Source organism: Dermacentor variabilis, chromosome 3, assembly GCF_050947875.1.
Source record: "Dermacentor variabilis isolate Ectoservices chromosome 3, ASM5094787v1, whole genome shotgun sequence".
NCBI lineage: Eukaryota > Metazoa > Arthropoda > Arachnida > Ixodida > Ixodidae > Dermacentor > Dermacentor variabilis.
In genome coordinates this window covers 6181330-6195616 of record NC_134570.1, presented here as the reverse complement: position 1 = coordinate 6195616, position 14287 = coordinate 6181330, and the positions used below count along the sequence as shown (strand labels likewise).

Sequence of the window (14287 nt, the reverse complement as noted above, 5' to 3'; positions counted from 1 at the left end):
AAAGGATTTTCAGATTCGGCTGACGGCACGCGGCGTCGACACTCAACGAAGTTTATTCATGGCTCTCAACCACAAGATACTCTCGGCTTCTATGTATTTCAAGCATGGCACAATGTGGCCAGGTCCTCCTTTCTTAAAGGCACCAAATTTAGCTGGCCAGTCTTGCAAAATTTGCGCTGATAGGACACTTGCCTTTACTTCATAAAGACTTCTTGTACTTCTAAAGCTTCATAAAAAATTGTCTTTTGCTTTAGCACAAATATGTTCAGTATTTTGCTAGTTGTCTGCACTGATACATGTAGAAGCAGTGACATAGCATCACCAGCAGCAGCCGTGCTTGCTTGTATCTACACCACAGCATCTCCCTGTCTGCGAATGTTGGCACAGAACGTTTCTTTTTCCTACACTGCAGTTGTGACCAAGATTACTCAATGGACAGAGAAGAGGAGGGGAAAAAAACCATGCAAGGAATTCCCAACCACTACTGGGAACATTGCTTTTGTATGTCTCCGTCATTTGTGGTCTCCATACTTTTCTGCCACCAAATCTCCCATCGCCTCTTATGGCAGAGGCATGCTCAATCCACTCATCTGTTCCGCCCGCGTGCGTACCAGAGTGTACACATGCAGGGTGGAACGTGTCGCAAAAATATGTGCAACCTTTTAAAGGAAAGTGAAATCACATCATGTCGCAACATGGGACGTATTCTCGTACGATCGCTTTCAGAGCGCACAGGCTATCAAATCATCCAACATGCCATGCTCTACATCATGCAAAAGCGAGTTGTCTGAGAATCCCCATATATCGCTATCTATACTCGATTATGTTCGGCGCGATGGCGCAGTTTCTGTACTGCGGTGACACAGTTTCTAGTTGTGCTAGTTTGCTTGCAAGAACACGCACAACTGTCGCAGAATACAGCTGCGTAGGCCAACAAGCCACTCCTCTTGACCATTGAGCACACACGTGGAACTTCGAGCACAGCTTTCTGGTTTGCTTGCATTTGCTTGTTCATACTTCTTTTTTTACCCTGCCAATTTCAAGAATGCGCTTAAAACACATTTTGACCTGTGTCGTGTCAGCCGTATCGGTGTGCGGCGTGGTGTTATCGTGATGGCACCAAGCAGGAGATGCCACTACAGTGCCGCTTTCAAGCGAAAAGTTGTGATAGCCACAGAGGCATCGTTGAACCTTCAAGCCGGGCGGGACTTCGGCATTGACGAGAAAAACGTCCGTCATTGGAGGGGACAACAACAGCAGCTTTTTGCGTGCGCCGCAACGAGGATGGCATTTAGTGAACCAAAGAAAGGCCGTTACCACGAAGTGGAGACAGTTTTGGCCGACTTTGTTTGGACGCAGAGAGCAGCTGCCCTTCCAGTGACAACAGAAGTGCTACAAGCAAAAGCTAGGGAACTTTCTAGGGAGCGAGGCCTAACGCCAAAGGATTTCAAAGCCAGCCGGGGCTGGCTTCAGAAATTCATGAAGCGCTTAGGTGTCAGCCTCCAACGTCGCACTTCAATCACCCAGAAGCTGCCAAGCGATTTCGAAGAAAAGCTGATAGCTTTTCAGCGCTACGTGCTGCGAAAGAGAGAAGCGGCATGCTACAACCTTGGGCAAATCGGCAACGCCGACCAGACAGCTGTGTATTTTGATATGCCAGTGGTGTACACCGTGAATGAAAAGGGTGCCAAGGAGGTGAAGGTGCGCTCTGCAGGATACGAGAAAAAGCGTGCAACTGTGATGCTATGCTGCACAGCTGATGGACATAAACTCCCTCCTTATATGGTATTTAAAAGGACGACACTGCCTGCTCGAGAAACTTTCCCAAGAAATGTCATTGTGTGGGCAAATGAGAACGGATGGATGATGGGTGTGATGGTGGAAGAGTGGGTTAAGATTGTGTGGTGACAGCAACCAGGAGCCCTTCTAACAAAGAACTCGCTCCTTGTCGTCGACTCTTACAGTGGGCACTTGACCGACAACGTGAAGGCTGCGTTCGCTCAAGCGAACACGGACCTCGCTGTCGTACCGGGCGGCATGACGGGCCAGTTGCAGCCACTTGATGTCTGCATCAACAAACCTTTCAAGGATCACTTGCAGAAACATTACACGGACTGGTTGACTGACGAAGACCACATGCTAATGGCAATGGGCCGCATCAAACGTGCATCGCTATCGCAGCTGGCGGGCTGGGTAGCTGCAGCGTGGGACAACATCCCAGGTACTTTGAACAAGCGCCTTTAAAAAGTGCAGCATATCTAATGCGCTTGACGGTACCGAAGATAGTGCACTGTCTGAAGGTGACAGTGACAAGGAACACAGCGATGAGTCTAGCAGCGACGACGACGTTGAATGAGCTCTGCACGTTCAGATTCAATAAATGCTGTTTGCGTTTTGTGAACGCTGTCCTCACTTTTTTTGTTCGGCCTACATTCGAGGTAACATATATATATGTTTTGGGGGGGGCTTCGGACTTTAGGGGGTCAGCTTAGAATTGGGGTCGGCCTAGGTTCAAGTAAATATGGTAGTTTACGAAAAAATTGCCATCTGAAGGTTCCGAATACCTTTTTCTAATTTCAAGTCTCCTGGCACTCAACCGGGGGAGTGGTGTGACGTTGCATACGCCATCACCGCCCTTTGCTGTCGTCGGTGAGTAAAACGGCGCCCGACAGACGGTGGTACTGAGTGAGCACAGATAAAGCCAGAGCGGCGGATTCGCCACTGCAGCTGCTTTTCGGCCAAGTGACACGTAGACCATCCGGGCATCCCATGGCTTGACATGGAAGTTAAATTCTCTGCTACTTGCTGTTTGTGCAAGTTTCGCGAGCCAGCAAAACCAGCGCAGCATTACGCAACAACTAAATTACTGAAATGCGAAAGCGTGGGTAATGCAGAGTCGAGCGAAAATGAAACCTTTCGACCGCACACGTCATTGTCAAGGGTAATTTCAATGAGTTCTTTTTTCTAAATGTGATATGGAATTGGGCAAGTAGCATTTTATTTCGTCTTATAATGCAATACAAGGATGCTTTTTGCAACGTGTGGTTGAGTACTAGTGACAAAATATAACTGAGGAGTGCTTTTGTCATCATGCAAGTGCTTGAAAGTCCCGGAGGAGTCTCTAATCATGTCCTGCATTTAACCTCGATTTCTCATGTATTAAGGCTCTCTTCGCGATAATATTGAAGTCTTAGAGATTCTCGAACACCAATCTATAACTTTAGCTTAATATTTGCCTTTAGTGTCCCTTTAACTCTTTCAGTACGGCGCCATGGCGCATCGGACACAGAGTTCCGATGACTTTGAATTTCCCACAAAATTTTAAACAGCTGCGCTACGGACAACTGGTCCCATCTGGCGGATTCATTTAGAACTCCTCTTTCAGTTTCGTGTTTTTTCTTTTTTTTTTTTTGTTGTTGTTGTCTGCGTGAGGCGCCCCGGCAAGTGAAATTTGAACCGAAGGTGGTTTCGAGTTCAGCGAGAATGGCATCCCATCCGTGCCACGACAACTAACTCCTGCTCCAAGCACTTTTACTGCTTGTGCTGTTGATTTTTGTGATCCAAGCAGCAGTGATAGCTCAAGCAACGAGATTCGTGCTGTAAATATACAAAAACGTGGTTCAGATTTGACGAATGAAGTTTTATTTTTGTGTTTAGGGCCTCAACAACCTGCGGCCAGGATATTTTGCCAAGTACACCGCGCACTATCGAGTTTTCGCCCACTAGACAGCCCGGTGCCCATGTCGGAGCAGTGCTGCGGAGCGATGCACATCAGTTCTCAAGAGCGCTGGATTTTTTCCTCTTGTTTTTTACTACAGTGGTGATAAAGACTTTGTGTGAGAACACAAATAAATATGCCTGGATGTATATTTTGGACCGACCGACATACTCTCGACGTGACGGCTCTTAGGAGGAAGTCACTCCACTGGAGATGCTCAGGCTTATTGGGATAATCATCTACGTGGGAGTTGTTAAGTGCCACGACTGCACTTATACTGGCAATCAACAGGAATATTCAGTAATCTTCTCTCGCAAAATATTATGCCAAGGGGCCGTTTTTTCGCGTTGCTGTCATTCCTAAGTGTAGGGGACCCGGAGGACTTGGCAGCTGCAGCATCTGTTGGAAAGACTTGGAGGGTATCCTGGCTTCTGGATCACATCAATCAAGAATCTGCAAATTTGTTTCAACCACAGCGCGACCTTGCCGTTGACGAACGCACGGTGAAATCGAAGGCTCGATCAGGTATAAGACAATACATCCGAGACAAGGTGACGAAATTTGGATATAAACTCTGGGTGCTGACAGATTCAAGAACTGGATACACCCTTCAATTTTCGGTGTATACAGTAGAACCCCGCTGTTACGTTCCTCACTGCTGCGTTTTCCCGGCTGCTACGTCGTTTTCATCCGGTCCCGGCATAGCTTCCATAGGATCCTATGTATAAGGAACCCCACTGTTACGTAGTACAGTCGACTCCCGTTAACACGAAGTTCACGGTGACCGCAAAAAACTTCGAATTAAACGAACTTCCAATTAAGCACAAAACACAAAAAACAGCACTTTATTTGTGGCGAAATCGAGTATTTTCTCTAAGAAAAATAGTCGGTCATCTTGCTTTGCTTCTTCTTGCCGAATCGCGCTGCTGAAAGCAAGTTCTGCAGGCTGTAGATGTGGCGGAACGCTTCTTCCGCGTCACCTTCAGCGGCAAAGAAGCGCTCCGCAAGAGCAAGGCCCGCAGCTACATCGGCAGCCTTAGGTTGCGGCTCGCCTTCAACGTCATCGTCGCTTTCCTGGGTCGCTTCCTGGGGCCGAATAATCTCTACAATTTCGCTATCCGTCAGCGTACCGCACGTTTCGACCGCCTTGTCTACGGCGACGTAATCTTCAAAATTGACGTCCCTGAGAGCATCACCAAAATCAGTGCCGTCAAGCTCGCTTGTTGACGCTTCCTCCGCTGAAATTTCAGAGGCATCCTCCGAAGAAGCTGCCACAAAACTGCAAGCCCTGAAGCAGTTTGCAATTGTTTCTTGCTTCACACGATCCCATGCTCGCGCCAACATGTGGATGGCACTAAGCAGACTCACCTCGTACTTTGTGGAGCTATCCATACACAAAATCATGCGCTCGAGGAGGTGCCGCCTGTACAGGATTTTAACATTCTTGATGATGCCTTGGTCCATTGGCTACAAAACAGCCGTTGTGTTTGCAGGCAAAAATGCGAGGCGTATTGCACTCAAGGCTGGCACATTCACGTGAGCACTGCAGTGATCGACAAGGAACAACACCTTGCGGTTCGAAGCAGCAAACTTGCAGTCCAATTTGCTTATCCAGCTCTTGACGATTTCGGCCGTCATCCACGCTTTCTTGTTCGCCTCATAGTCCACAGGCAGCGTCTTCAAGCCTTTAAAACATCTCGGCTTCGCGGCTTTCCCGATCACAAGTAACCGACATCGTTCCGTGCCAGTCATGTTTGCCGCGATCAGCACCGACACTCTCTCCTTGCTGCGTTTGCCCCCAGCACAGTCGTCGTCCTTGAATGTCAGGGTCTTCTCTGGTAGAAGCCGATAGAAGAGTGCAGTCTCATCTGCATTGAAGATGTCTTCCGGTCTGTATTCGGCGAGATATTCACGCAGCTTTCCGTCCTTCCACGTGGCGCATGTTTCCTGGTTAACGGACGCCTTTTCACCACACACGCTCTTGAAAACCAGGTCATGGTGATCTTTAAAGCGCGTCAGCCATCCATCTGACGAAACGAAGTCATCGATCCCCAACATTGCTGTAAGCGTTCGGGCTTTCATCGCAACGATGTCTCCGCTGAGAGGAAGTTTGTTGCTCCTGGCCTCCCTAATCCAAACCAGCAGAGCCTTCTCCAACTCTGGGTAAGCGCCAGTGCGCATTTGCTTCCGAGAAGTCTTGAACTTGTCGTTCTCAAATGCATCCATTATTGTGCGCTTGTTCTTGATGTAGTTAGAGAGTGTGTTCGGCTTGATCCCGTACTTCCGCGCTATGTCTTGTTTGGCGGCACCTCCCTTCTCAACTTCCTTCAAAACCTCGACTTTCGTTGCCAGGTCGAGCGTGCGATAAGAGCCACGGTTTGCCATGGCTATAAACTGCGCGACTAGGTACAGTCAATTCCGAATCACTCGTGAAACAACCTATAGCCTACGAGCTTCCCGCACAAAGACTCTCGACCAACACACACCTCGACGCTGCGCCCGCTGCAAGACTAATCTCGCACAATCTCGCCACTGCCAGTATGCAGCGCTGCGTGCACCTATGGCACCCGCGTGGCCTCCGTGATCAGCTCAGGCCACGCGCAGCAGCCGCGCGTGGCCTCCGGCGGGAGCCGCTTCGCCTCCCGCCGGAGTTGATCGCGGAGGCCACGGCAGCCGTAGCAATGAATAATCGCGCCGCTCCAAGAAGGATGGCGTTGCGGGCGGCTGCGGTAGCGATGACACCAACGCGGAGCACGGAACTGTTGCAACACTTGAAAAATTGCACATTCTACCAAAGAATGACGGTCACCTCGAGGATCCCGGCTGAAAATTAACTTCCGATTAAACAATATTACTGGATGAGGACTTCGAATTATCGAGCGATTTCTTCTATAGGATTACATGCAAAACTGACGGGACCAGCACTTCACTTATAATTAACCGAAAATTCCAATTAAGCGGCTTCGAATTATCAGGAGTCGACTGTAGCTGTGAAAACGTTCCCGCATGATGCGTCGCACCCGAACCCACCTGGGCTAAGGTAGGCAACGCATGCCAACCGCCATTTTGGCTTTTGACGAGTTTTGACCGGGCTTGGCTATGGAACTGGCTGCAAGAAGCCGCACGGCAGTTCGAGAGGCCGCTACCAGGTGGCCATTCGTGAAAAATGCCTTCACTATCATCACTGTGATTACGGTCACCGCATGGTTTGTTGGACGGGTCAACTCACGGAGGAAGGAAACTCAGGAGAGGCCCTGACATCACTCTTTGTGTAGCTATAGCTAAAGGGAAGCCGGAAGTTGGCGTTGCTCCGCCTATCGGGCCAGCTCTTCTCTCTTGTTTACATTTCTCGTGAAACCACGCTGCGCTACGCGCAACCGGGCTGCTCGGACGCGCGCACTCCGCAGCAATACTGAACAATCGTTACCACGTTAGCATGATTACGCCAAAGAGGGCAAAATTTCCCGCGGATATTCCTTCGTCCGTTGCCATTGCCGTGGCGTGGTGACGGCGAGGAGCGCGAGCCGCATGATGCCGGGGAGTTGCCAAATCCTAGCTTTGCAGAAGCGGTCGCGGCTCTGGACCTCCTCCGCAGGTACGTACGTCGCACCTCACAGCGACGCTGACAGTAATGCGGCCTTCCAGGCTGTTGAGAAACGTGTGGTGATTTCTAGCGAGCGAAAGAAATGGCAAGCCACCATTCTAGACTTTTTTAAGTTCTAAGCGCACTCTGTGGAAATAAATTGTCTATAGTTTAAGCTGCACTTTTTTCATTCATTTTCGGAGCTTTCCTCACTGTTGCGTTTTCCCGGCTGTTACGTTTTTTTTCCTCGGTCCGGTGAAAAACGTATGAACGGGGTTTCACTGTACTGGCAAGCGTGAGGCACCAGGACCACATGGCTTAGCCTTTGACGTCGTGAACAAGCTTTGCACAAAGTACCTTGATCAAGGCTACAGAGTTTATATGGACAACTTCAACACTTCAAAAAAACTTTTTGAACACCTCCTCGAGCACAAAACTCTTGCATGCGGAACAACACGCAAAGATCGTCGCTGCTTTCCAGTTGAATTGAAAGACTCATCATGGGAAAAAAGCGCAGAGCGTGGAGATGTCCGATGGATTCGTGACGGCAACATCCTTTACATGCAATGGAAAGACCAGCGTGCTGTAAACTTGATGAGCACGATGCACACAGCAAATGAGCATGTGCCTGCTAAGGGAAGAGAGAAAAGGGGGCGCCAATGGGCTCTGAGAGTCATCCGAAAGCCACTCCTTGTCCACGACTACAATGTTGGGATGGGAGGCGTGGACAAATCAGATCAAATAATTGCCACATACAACGTCCTCAGAAAATGCGTACGTTTGTGGAAGACGCTATTTTTTCACTGTGTGGACATTGTGTGCGTGAACAGTTTCATACTGTTCCAGCAGCACCAAAGAGACAACCCAACAGTTCGAGAACTTTCTCGAAGCACCTACTTTGACCAGCTTACATTTAGGGAAGAACTGATTCAGCAGATATCTGAGTATGATGAAGTCGCACAAGGTCATGACCCTTTCTCACTCCCCTTCTCGCCCTTGGACCCCATTCGGCACCAACCAAAAAGAATGAAGAAGAGGAGAAATTGCAAAATCTACTATCAAAAAACAAAGACACAGAACAGAACAAACGTCATGTGCTCCACTTGTGAAATATACCTTTGCTTCTTGCCCTCATGGGACTGCTTCGCTGAGTGGCACAGCCGTCAAGGCTGCTAGATTGATGGGCTCCGATTTATGCAATAAGTGGTGTAGAGGATTGATATATATTGGAAGCATAGCTAAGGGGCCTAGTAACAGTTTGTATATTTCAGAATTCTCAAACTAATTTTCTGGCTAAGCACAGTCACTGATTTCTCTTTGTTTATACTTTTATGTGCACATTCTTTTGTTTATTTAACAAATAAAATGTGAACAATTCTACATCTCACAGCACAGTCCTTTTTTATATAAAGAACCACACCAATAGGCTACGATTTGCTGCATAGCAATGTTAAATGCGTTTCGTTGTTCAAGATAAAAAAATTTTTTTCTGGAAGCACTCTAAATTAGCCGCTTTTCTGCCGTAATGAAAGAGTTAAGGGGGTCCTGAACGACTGCATGGGTTTGGTGAAAAAATACCCCGCCGAAGGCAGACGCTGTTGTGAACATCCCAACCAAATTTTGCAGTCATTTACGGTGCACGGAGCTTGCAAGTGGAGCACAGTCACTTTTTTCTCGAACACTCTCGTTTCAACAAAAGCCTTCTCTTCACTCTCTTCCGGCTGCTATATTTCATCATATAGCAGATTCCCATAAGCAGCTGCTATTGACCAATAGCTGACATCAATGAAGAAAGGGGTTTGGATCAGTGCGCTTCTGCCTACTGTTACCGTTTATACTTCTTGACACAGTTTAACATACAGGCTGAAGTAGCCAAAATCTGCACCTTGAATTTCACTAGGAATTATTTACTTCCAGAAGTATGGCAATCATGCTATCGCTGACTATCGCCTGCCAATTCTCAGCCGTGCCCGCTCGCGCAGAAGTGAAGCTTTGGCCACACTGCTTATCAGTGTCGTAGCCATTGGGCCTCGCTAATTTCCATTAAGTTTTGAACACTCTGCTAGCCTTGAATGCTGGGAAGCTTACGGTTGGACCAGACATATGCTTGCCAGCACGAGCCCACTCCTGTTAACTCCTGGCTAGACGGCTTAGCAGGCTTTGCTTCGTATAGAGCTAGTGTGCAAAATTCACAATTTGGATGTGGCTACTACCTGTTCACGCTGTTGCAGGACAAAGCTTGTCCACACCAAATCGCACAGCCAGACTAGAGCACGTGAGTGTGAGCGTGCACCTCAGCCCTGTCATGCATCTAGTTTGCCACTACAGTCGAACCTGACTACAGTCAAGCCCACTTATAACGGCCCCACTTAAGACGAATGCTCGCTTATCACGAACAAGTCCGGCGTGACCGTCAAAATATATGTTTAGGCTATGGCGCTCTGTCTCAGCTACAACGAACGCCCGCGAGCCTAGCCGATCGGCTACAGCGAACGCCTTGGTGTCGCGGACCACTTTCCATATGGCGAGATCCGGCGACCCTGTGCTGTGCACGCTCCGAGAATTGGCTTTCCTGCAGCGTCTCGACGGAGGCACGGAGGAGCGGCGATGCGGTGAGGGGATCGCCGCGATAACGCAAAAAAAAAAAAAAAGCTGGCCCAGCACGCATGAGCAACGTGAACACGCAAGTCGAAGGGAAGCCTGAAAGTGACAGCTCATTCGCCACGGGACCCCACTCGCCATCGTTGACGTCGGGGCAGAGGTGAAGTTTTCCACCAATTGACAACGTAGCACGTGATCACGTGCTTTCGTACCCCCTCTTCTCCCTTCCCCCCTTTAACACCGCGCCTCACATGATTGCGGGACTGTCTTTTTCTTGCTTGTGGTTGTGCTAGTGTCGTCGGCGTTGTTTCCTACTGGTGTGCTCCCGTGCCTATCCGAGATGGCAGATTCACCGGCGTCTACTTCGACAGTGAAGCAAAAAGCTTTGGACTTGGCCACGAAACTGTTGATCTTGAAAGACCTTTCCCAAGGCGCAAAAAACCACGAACTGGTGAAAAAGTATGGTTTGTCGAAATCGACAATATCCACGATACTAAAAGAGAAGGACAAAATCTTTAAGAGTGCCACCACGGACTCCACGACGAGGAAGCGCCTACGGAAAGCCACATATACAGACGTTGAAGGCGCGCTTCTGAAGTGGTTCCTTGATACAGTGGAATCTCGTTGATACGATTCTCACGGGCACCGAAAATAAAAACGTATTATCCAAAAATCGTATTATCCAAAACAGACTCCAAAAGATCGCGAATAATACATACTTGGCACAGAACTTGCTTTTATTAAAGCACTTTAAAATAATCCGTCACTTTGCGCTGCACTTTTTGCTTTTCGAGGTCCTGCAGCAAGCTTTCCTGGAACTCGTAAAAACGAGTAGCAGTTTCCTCGCTGAGCTCCGCAGACGCGACAAAGCCACGAAGCCCGTCCAAAGCTTCGAGAGCACCGTCAGTATTTAATGGCCGATGATCGCTGCTGCAATCTCCGGCGTCTTGGTTGTCATCGTCGTCGCTCTCCTCTTCAGCGGTAACATCTGCAATGATGTCTTGGACGGTGCGCAATTCACATGTTGCCAGTTGGTCGTCCGCCGATACAAACTCTTCCGGAGACGCGTCGACATTGAGGTCACCCCAGTCCGGGATGTTAATCTCTGCGCCGTCATCTCCATTTTCCTCAGTATCGCCAGGTGCACAAAAAAAGCCACACTTCTTGAAGCAGTTGGCGATGGTGTCAGGTTTGACGCGATCCCATGACATCGCCAGAAAATGGATGGCATCAAGAAGATCCACCTTCAAGCTGGCATCTTTCCGGTCAATCTTGGCCAAAAAGCGTCTGATCAACAAGCTCCTAAAGTGAAATTTCATGTTTCTAATGATTCCTGCATCTAGAGGCTGCAAGTGGCTGGTGCAGTTGGGCGGCAGGAAAATTACTTTTTACGTTTTGCAGCCACGAAGTATCGACAGGGTGCGCGGCACAATTGTCGAGAACCAGAAGAATTCTACGGTTCGCGGCAGGCATCCGGGCATCCAGAAATTTGAGGAACTCTGTGAAAAGGGCTCCGGTCATCCATGCCTTCTTATTCGCTTTATAAATGACAGGAAGGCGTGGGTTACGCGAAAAGCAGCGTGGCTTCCAGTATTTGCCAATGACAGTAGGCTTGAGCTTCTCGGTTCCATCAGCGTTGCAGCACAACAATACGGTGACTCTTTCTTTGCTTTTTTTTCCGCCTTGACACGTCTCACCTTTTATCCTGAGACTTTTCTCGGGCTGAAGATTGATGAACAACCCAGCTTCATCTGCGTTGAACACGTCCCTTGGCTGGTACTGAGCAATCACCGCCGGCAGAGTCGAAAGCCAGTTGGAGACCTGATCTTGGTCGGCAGACTTCCCTTCGCCGGAAACGGTTTTATACGACAGGCCATGCCGTGTTTTAAAACGATGGAGCCACCCGCCCGAAGCTTTAAAATCTTCGATGCCCAACGAGAGTGCTATCTCATCAGCTCTCTCGCGAACAACTGTCCCGTCCACGTTCACGCCCGCCGCCCTTACTTCCCTGAACCATGCCAGAAGAACCTCTTCCATCTTGCCATGCTGGGCGCCCCTTGTTTGCTTCACGCCGGCGCCGAAGACTTGAATGTTCTTCTGAATTTCTTCTCGCTTGCCGACGATCGTGTTCAGCGTGGAGACAGGCAAACAAAGTTCGCGTGCCAGGTCGACACGTTTCTTCTGCGGATTTTCGTTGACTTTTGCTAGGACGTCGAGTTTTTCTTTCAGCGATAACACTTTACGCTTTCTAGACATGGTGAAGCGAACGGGTGAAACGTGGCACCGAAACAGAAGAAACGATAAGGGCGAAGTGCAAGCTGAACGCTCGAAACACCAAAATGGCAACGAGAAATGGCAAGCACAAAGCCAACAAAGCCTACAGCATCGTCAATGCATGCGCCAATCACTGCTTCTTGGTCACGTGATTTTACCGTGAGTACTATGTCTTAGGATAGATGGCGCTAAAAACCTTCGGTGCGTTTGGTGTGCGAGCTTGCGAAAATTGCTCCCAGAGGCCGCCACACTGCTGCAGGCGCTGTGCAGAAGCACGGCCGGACTCTAGCCGAGCTGAGCCAGGCCAAGCCTCGAGCATACAAAGCGCGCGTCGCCGCGTCTTTAGTCCGCCGTGCCTGTCGTTTCGCTCGATGTTAATTTCAGTAGCTCTGCCCACCCGCTTCAAAGGACTGGCTCTGATGTTATCATCATACAGAAGACGTTTCCGGGATCGTATTATCCAAACCGACGTGGAAATACGATCGTATTAGCCGTACAAAAATGCATTTACCTCTATAGGGCATCGGCCGGGAACGAAAAAAAAACGTATTATGCCGAAAAACGTATTATGCCGAAAAACGTATTTAGCCGAATCGTATCAACGAGATTTCACTGTACTTGAGCACGCAATGTTCCCATCAGCGGGCCACTGATGTTGACCAAAGCAAAGGACTTAGTGTTCCTCCTGGACTTCCCAGATTTTTCCCCTGGCAATGGCTGGCTCCATCGCTTCAAGTTCCACCGCGGAATTATTTTCAAGACCATCAACGGTGAATCAGCATCGGTAAGCGACGAAGACATCAACACGTGGATGTCTAAAAACTTGGCCCGTGTATCAAGTTATGCTGAAAAGGATGTGTATAACGCCGATGAAACGGCGCTATTCTATCAAATGCTGCCTGGCAAAATGCACGCTATGAAGGGTGACTAATGTGCTGGCGGCAAGCACAGCAAAGTTCGCATAACTGTGCTTTTGTGCACCAACATGGATGGAAGCGATCGATGCTTGCCATTTGTCATCGGTAATAATATTTGGGGTTTTACGTGCCAAAACAACTTTCTGATTATGAGGCACGCCGTAGTGGAGGACTCCGGAAATTTTGACCACCTGGGGTTCCTTAACGTGCACCTAAATCTAAGCACACGGGTGTTTTCGCATTTCGCCCCCATCGAAATGCGGCCGCCGTGGCCGGGATTCGATCCCGCGACCTCGTGCTCAGCAGCCCAACACCATAGCCACTGAGCAACTACGGCGGGTGTTTGTCATCGGTAAATAAAAGAGGCCACGTTGCTTCCGCACATATGTACCAGTGCGCTACAGGCATAACTCGAAGTCGTGGATGACACGCGAGTTGTTCGCAGAATGGTTAATTGACTTTGACAGCAGCATGGCGAAGAAAGGGCGCAAAGTTCTTCTGATTCTCGACAACTGTACCGCTCACCATGTCCAAGCTGTCTTAAAGGCAGCTGAGCTGCTTTTTCTGCCGCCAAATGTAACTTCAAAAGCGCAACCGCTGGACATGGGTGTAATACAGCCGTTTAAAGCGGCCTTCAGGTGCCGTGTTGTGGAGCGGATGCTGATTGCAGTTGATCGCCCCGCTGCCAATGTGCCTCTGCAGGTCTCACTGTACTCGGCGATAGAAATGATCAAAGTGGCGTGGATGGAAGTGACACCCGAATGCATCCGGAATTGTTATCGCAAGGCCGGCTTCGCCGATGCACCTGAAGCAGGCATTGAAGACACTGAACAGAGCCAGCCTGACGACGACTTGTGGCGACGCATTGTTGACGCTAACCTGGCCGGCTGCAATCTTGGTTGGCAAGATTTTGTTGATGTGGACGACGCTGCTGAAGTTGCGGAGTCGTTTTGTGACGAGACCGCCGTCCGGGAAGTGCGGGCAACAAGCGACGCTGAAGCATCGGACGATGACAACGATCCGTCGGAGCCAGCACCCGTAAGCGCGACCACAGCAGTGAGCCATATTCAGGCACTTAGAAATTTTGTGTATTTTAAGGCCTTGGGTGACGAACACATCGCAGCTTTGAACAAGCTTGAAACCGCCATCATTGGATGTGCCCTGACGAGGCAGACACCGATCACCGATTTTTTT

The 14287-nt window shown here is 49.3% G+C and overlaps 1 protein-coding gene across 2 annotated transcripts in view; it reads right to left on the bottom strand.

Moving 5' to 3' along the window:
• The window catches only part of Prp8 (pre-mRNA processing factor 8), a 376058-nt gene that overhangs the window by 38320 nt on the left and 323451 nt on the right, over positions 1–14287 (bottom strand). The gene's annotated exons all lie outside the window — the stretch shown is intronic.